Raw genomic sequence first — 7132 nt, 5'->3', positions numbered from 1 at the left:
ATGAGAGTGTGGCCTCAGACAAAATTGTGCTTGAAGGTGGTGTTTCTGAGGTCAGTGAACAGGCCATATTAGAGTACGCTGTGGATGTTGACATGACAGAAGATCAGAGTATTTTTAAAACACCGACTTTAAAAAGGAAGACTAAGACCAAAGAAAACAGGGCTGGTAAAAAAAGCCACTGGAGCAGCTGTTGTTGATGCAAGCGAGGTGGACTCAGAGTCGAGTAATGTTGAGGAGTCTGCTATGGATAGTGATTGTGAATCATCGGACTCTGAGCTCAGCTTCAAAGAAGCGAACTGGCCACAGTGCTTACGTATTGGACAAAAGTTTCTTCAGACCACGAAAGGCATGAAAGGTGTAAATGTAGAGGACTATTTGCCAGATCTTGAGCTGTTTTTAGATTCTACCAGGGCTTTAATGAAGGAGGGTGGAGCTTTCACTGAACAAGAAGTTTTTAGGCTGAAGAAAATTGTCCAGAAGTTAAAACTAAATTTATTAAACGATGAATTCGAACCAGTCTAGCTTCCCTTCTTTTTTTTTGAGATGTTTGTTACTGGTGTGCTCATATTACCTTTTTATGAGTAGGATACGATTGGGCACACTTAACTTAAATGGTGCACAGGTGTCACATGCCTGTCCTGTCTCGTGTAGCACATGTGGTGTTTGTGTTCCTGTCTCTGTGTTGACCCCACCCTCCTTGTTATCTCATTATTGGTTTCATTTGCCCCACCTGTTGTTCCCTTATCACCTGCCTGATTTGTCCCTTTTATAAGTTCCTTTGTGTTTGCAGTCTGTGTCGGATCGTTGTCTTGTACACGTCTCCTGGTCTCCCATGACCCTTTTGGTATGTTCGTTTTTGAAGTTGTTGTTGTTGTTTTGTATTTAGTTATGTTTTCCCCCTCGTGGGTTTTGTTTTGTGTTTAGTGTTTCTTTTGTAATAAATATCATTATTCCTTTGCATTTGAGTCCTCCCTTAGTTTTCTTTAGTTAACGTGACAACAGGACAGCAAGAAAAGAGCAATGCTTTATGAACTGATTAAACAAAAGAAAATTGATGTAATGCTGGTTCAGGAAACTCATAGTGATGTTTTTAATGATAATGAATGGTTAATGGAATGGGATGGGTCAATTATTTTAAGTCACAAAAATCACTGTAGTGGTGGCTTAGCTGTATTTTTTAAGAAAAACTTTAAACCAATTTCATATGAGACAGAACATGTTGAGGGACATCTAATGAAAATAACAGCAAAATTTGAAAAAATGTTTTTAGTTTTTATAAATGTGTATGCTCCTGTTGTTGGTCCTGAAAGGTTTTTTTTTTTTTTTTTTTTTGATTAAGTAATGTTTTGTCAAGCTGTAAAGAGGAAGAGTTCATATTTGTTGGAGGAGACTTTAATTGTACGGCAAATGATGGAATGGATAGGAACCATAAAGAGCCATATCTAGCTTCTCAACATGCTATAAGAAAAGTTAAAAAGTTATAGAAGAGCATGATTTGTGTGATATATGGAGAGCTTTATATAAAGAACAAAGGCAGTACACATGGGCGCAAACAAGAGAAAATTATATTTCTATGGCTAGATTGGATAGGTTCTATTGTTTTAAACACCATTTTAATGTTATTAAGAAATGTGAGATTTTGCCTAGTGGGTTTTCTGATCACAGCCTAGTAATCTGTAGTGTTTTCATTAATAATATAAGGTCTAAGAGTGCCTATTGGCACTTTAACACTTCTTTGTTGCAAGACAGTTTTTTAAAGGATGTTTTTAGTTATTTTTGGAAACAGTTCAGTTCCTGGAAAAAAGAGTTTTCTTCCCTACAACAATGGTGGGATCATGGGAAAAAAGAGATACAGCAACTGTGTCGTCAGTACACTCTCAACGTATCCAAGGACACTTCCCTATCAATGAAAGCCTTAGAGATTGAAATAGTGGAACTTCAGAATTTGGTAGAGTCCACAGGAAATCGAGGACATATTGAGCTCCTCAGAGTTAAAAAAATAACTCTGGATAACCTGTTAGGCATCAGAGCACAGGGAGCTTTGATCCGCTCACGTTTTCAGAGTGCAGTAGAGATGGATGGCCCAACTAAGTTATTTTTCGGTCTGGAAAAAAAGAATGGTCAAAGCAGACTTATACAGTACATTATTTATACTCTTTGGAGGGTGTAGAAATTGTGGAGATTAGAAAAAGAGCTATTTTATTTTATTCTGAGCTTTATAAAAGTGAACATACAGAGGAAGGTGAGCTGGACAGCTCTTTTTATATGGGTTTGCCTAAAGTTCCAGAGGAGACCAATTCTTGGCTTGAGAGGCCGCTTTTAGCATCTGAACTGCATGTTGCTCTGCGGAGCATGGATTGCGGTAAGGCCCTGGGAATTGATGGTCTACCAATTGAGTTTTATAAAACGTTTTGGTCAGTGCTGGGGGGTGATTTGCTGTCTGTGCTCAATGATAGTCTGGCCGGAGGGTTGCTACTTTTGAGCTGCAGGAGGGCGGTCATTACCATGCTACCCAAAAAAGGTGACTTAAAAGAAATGAAGAACTGACGCCCTGTTTCACTTTTGTGCTCTGATTTAAAGCTCTTTTCTAAAGCTTTGGCCATTAGGTTGAGGGAGGTAGTTGGGCATGTTATTCATCGTGATCAAACTTACTGTGTGCCTAACAGGTCTATTCATGATAATGTTTATCTAATTCGGGATATTTTGGACATCTCTAGCATCTCAGTGTCTATGCATCTTGGACATATACACTGGTCTCATTTCTCTAGACCAGGAAAAGGCATTTGACCGGGTTGAGCACAGCTACAGTATCTCTGGCGCACTCTAGAGGAGTTCGGGTTCAGCTCTGGTTTTATCGCCATGATTAGGGTCTTATACCGGGATGTTGAGAGTGTACTGAAAATTAATGGTGGTCTTAGTGCTCCTTTTCAAATTAACAGGGGTATTAGACAAGGTTGTGCATTTTCAGGAATGTTGTATGCTCTTGCCATTGAACCTTTATTGGTTAAGATCAGAGAGAGCATTGAAGGTTGGACCATACCTTGCTCTGGAGCCAATTTTAAGGTATCTGCATATGCAGACGACATTATTGTTTTGGTTAAAGGGCAAAGTGATGTTGATCTTCTTAAGGACTTTTTAAACAAGTTTGGTAAATTTTCCTCTGCCAAAGTGAATTGGTCCAAAAGTGAAGCCATAGTGAGTGGTAAATGGTCTTGTGGTCTTCCTAAATTACCAGGTGGTTTGTCCTGGAAAAGAGATGGGTTAAAATATTTAGGAGTATATGTTGGCAACGATTCAATGATAAGCAAAAATTGGGAAGGAGTTTTAGAAAAACTAAAGGGGCGAAAAACTAAAATGGAAATGGCTTTTGCCAAAAATGTCTTTTAGAGGGCGGGTTATAATAATTAATAACCATATGTTTTGTGGCATCGTTTGGCCTGCATTGACCCTCCAAATGGACTCTTGAGTAAAATTCAAGCCAGTATGGTGGACTTTTTTTGGAGTACTTTTCACTGGATTCCGCAGAGCATACTTTTTCTACCCAGAGATGAAGGAGGACAAGGACTTATTCATTTGCCCAGCAGGGGGGCAGCTTTTCGACTTCTGTTTATTCAAAGGTACCTCACAGGACCTAAGGATCTAGTCTGGAGAAAAGTGGCTGATGTTATCTTTAATCAAGCTGGCAGACTGGGATTGAACTCTGTTTTGTTTTTAATGGACTTGAGTAAGCTGCAGTGCAATGGACTGACTCCTTTTTATAAGGGACTTTTTAAAGTTTGGGACTTATTTGAAAAGAAGAGGTTGGAGCCGACTTCCTCGTTGTACTGGCTTCTGGAGGAACCTCTTGTACATGGTGCCCGTTTTGATGTTACTTGTGAAGTTACACCTGGACTGATTCATTGTTTAATTACCACCAAGACTTTAAAACTGCATCAGTTGTTGGATGTTGCTGGTTCTGGCTTGAATAATGCTCAGTCCATGGCCTCACATCTAGGTATGCATTCGGTACGGTATGTAGGAAAGAGTCTGGACATTTTTAAACAGAAATTCACAGAGGTAGAAAAAAATCTGTTAATTGATTATTATAATGAGAAACTGGTTCCTAATAGTACAGATCCCTCTCCAAGTATTTCTCTTAGTCCCAATCTCAAAGGACTGTCTGGACCTTTTCTGAACCTAAGGGGTCTAGAAGGTTTGCAAGATGTTCAGAGTAAAGTTTTGTATAAATGTCTTGTAAAAGTTTTAAATAAAGCAAAATTAAAAGAGCGCAGTGAGACAGTGTGGAGAGAGAAATTGGGAATAGATGATGGAGATAAACCTGTCTGGAGAGTTTTATATAAACCACCAATTGAAAAACGTACAGGTGATATTCAATGGAGAGTTTTACACGGCGCAGTTGCTGTAAATGCATTTGTGAGCTTAATTAATCCCAATGTATCAAGTGATTGTCCTTTTTGTAAAATGAGGGAGACAATTTTTCATTGTTTTTTAGAATGTTCAAGACTGCATGATATGTTTTGTTTTCTGAATGTTCTTTTCATGAATTTTGGGGAGATTTTTTCTTCTAAAATTTGGATTCTTGGACCCAAATATAGTGTGGCGCAAAGAGTAAAAAGTCAATTGTTGAATTTTTTAATTGGGCAAGCCAAACTTGCTGTTTATATAACTAGGAAAAACAAAATAGAAGGTAGAGAAGGACAACATGTGGTTACTATATTTAAAAGTAAGGTAAAAGCAAGGGTTATGTTCGATTTCAAGTTCTATAAACTGATGAATGACTTAGAAAGTTTTCTGCCCAAATGGTGTTTTAATGGAGCTATTTGTGCAGTTGATGAAGACATGTTGATCTTCACTACCATGTTACAATAAGTCTTGTTTTTTGTACCTCTGTTTTTGTTTCCTGGATACTATGATGTTTTGCTGACGTAATGATATAAATAAAGTGTGTTGAAAACTCAAATATCTCTCTTTCTCTCTCTCTCTCTCTCTCTCTCTCTTTCTCTCTCTCTCTCTCTCTCTCATTTCCGGTGTGATTGTTGGGGGTGAACGTGCGGAGCGAGTTGAGAGCGTTGTTGTTGAGGGCGTTTTCTTTTTTTCACTTTGTTTTCTTCTTTTCAAAATTATTATTATTATTATTTTTTTCTTTTTTTCTTTCTTCTTTCTCCTTTATTTTCCCCTCGCTAGATTCGTCCGCTATTAGGGTAGAGAGGCAAAAGTTTTCTCTGTGTGCGCGCGTGGTTGGTAGCCGCTGGCATGGCGACTACCAACACGCAGGGCACGTCTAACCTGTCCCTCAGGAATGGCTGCAGGTGTGTACCTGAGCCCAGGGTGACCGTGGAGGAAATGCTGTTGATTATCGGTGATAAACTAGGGTTCGATAACATCGTTTCGGCCTCCAGAATGAATAAAGCGGTGGTTGTGTTTTTAAAAACTGAAGCACTTGTTAATGAGTTGACTGTGAGTGGAATATGGGTGAGAGAGACGTTTGTACCGGTAACACCGCTATCCGCTCCAGCAACTAAAGTTATAGTCTCTAATGCACCTCCGTTCATTTCAAACGAAGCCATTGTTAAAGAACTGTTAAGATTCGGTAAGATTGTGAGCCCTGTTAAAGCGGTACCTCTGGGATGTAAAGACGCCGCTTTAAAGCACGTGCTTTCCTTTAGACGTATGGTTTATATGTTTCTCAGCTCTCCGGAGAGGACACTGGAGGCTTCTTTCCGTGTAACTCACGGAGAGAGCTCTTTCATGGTTTATGCTAGCTCGGAGAGTTTGAGATGCTTTGAGTGTGGAGACTTGGGCCATAAGAGATTTTCATGTCCGAAAAAAAACGAAGTGCGCGCTTCCACATCTCGCGCCGACGATAATAACAGCGAACACCATGTAAATATCGTAGAAACTCTGAGATATGAAGAACAAGATAATGGTGCTACAGAGGAAGTGGAGGGACAGCAAGAGGTGAGTGATTCTAATGTTAATAATGCTGGATGTGTGGAACAACCTGGAGGTAGTCATTTACCTGATAAAGATGTGAGTGCTAGTGTTGATAATAATGTGGGTGATGCTGAGGATAAAGGTATGAACAGTGATGTTGTACAGGTAGCTGGCTCTCAGGAGAAAATGGATGATGAGTTTGAGTGTTTATCACAGTGCACTGACGATGGAATGAAAGATGATGAGTGGCCTGAGATGACTAAAGAGGCTGAGAAGGATTTGTACAGTGTTGAACAAATCAATTCCTTTTTAGATCAAACAAACGGTAAAACAGGGGTTGAGATAAGTGATTACTTCCCGGATACGGAAAAGTTTATTGTTTCAGCAATGAGGGCTAGGAAGGTCAGCAGCTATGAGGAACTTACTCAGCAAAAACGATACCGCCTTAAAAAGCATGTAACAAAGCTAGGAAAAGCAAGGGGAAAATTTAGATAATCACTATGGCTGTAAACTTTTCCTTTCTTTTGTTTTGTTTTTTCTTTTCTTCTCTTTTCTCTATGGAGACTCTGAGGGTGGGATCTCTTAATATTAATGGGATGAGGGATGGAAAAAAGAATGAACTACTTTCAGAAATGATTGGATTGAAAGGCTTGAGTGTTACTTTTTTGCAAAAAACTCATACTGTAGCAATTGCAAGAATGAAGTTGACTGGGGCCTATGGTGGAAGGGAGACTATATTCTTAGTCATGGTACTAATTTAAGTGCTGGTGTTGCTGTCCTTTTTTCTCCTACATTTAATGTCAAAATTTTATCAAAACAAGAAGTAGTACCAGGAAGGTTTTTAATTGTTAAGGCTGAAATCAGTCATTCAAACTTTCTTTTTGTAAATATTTATGCTTCTAATGTTGGAGCGGAAAGAAAGTTATTCTTTGCTAAATTAGAAAGCATAATCAAAGAAGAAAGTGATGATTTCTTTATTGTTGTGGGAGGGGACTGGAACTGCACTCTAGATTTTGTTCTAGACAGAAACGGGGAAGAACCACATGCACAGTCAGCCTCCTGTTTGGCTAGTGTTTTAAAAAAGCTCAGTCTCTCAGATGTGTGGAGAGTGAATAACCCTTCTATAAAACAATATACAAGGGTGAAAGTGATTAATGAGAGAATTAATGCTGCACGTTTGGACCGTTTTTATATATCT

The sequence above is a fragment of the Squalius cephalus genome (assembly GCF_949319135.1).
Source record: "Squalius cephalus genome assembly, chromosome: 9".
Taxonomy (NCBI): Eukaryota; Metazoa; Chordata; class Actinopteri; order Cypriniformes; family Leuciscidae; genus Squalius; species Squalius cephalus.
Note: the sequence above shows the minus strand (reverse complement) of the source record.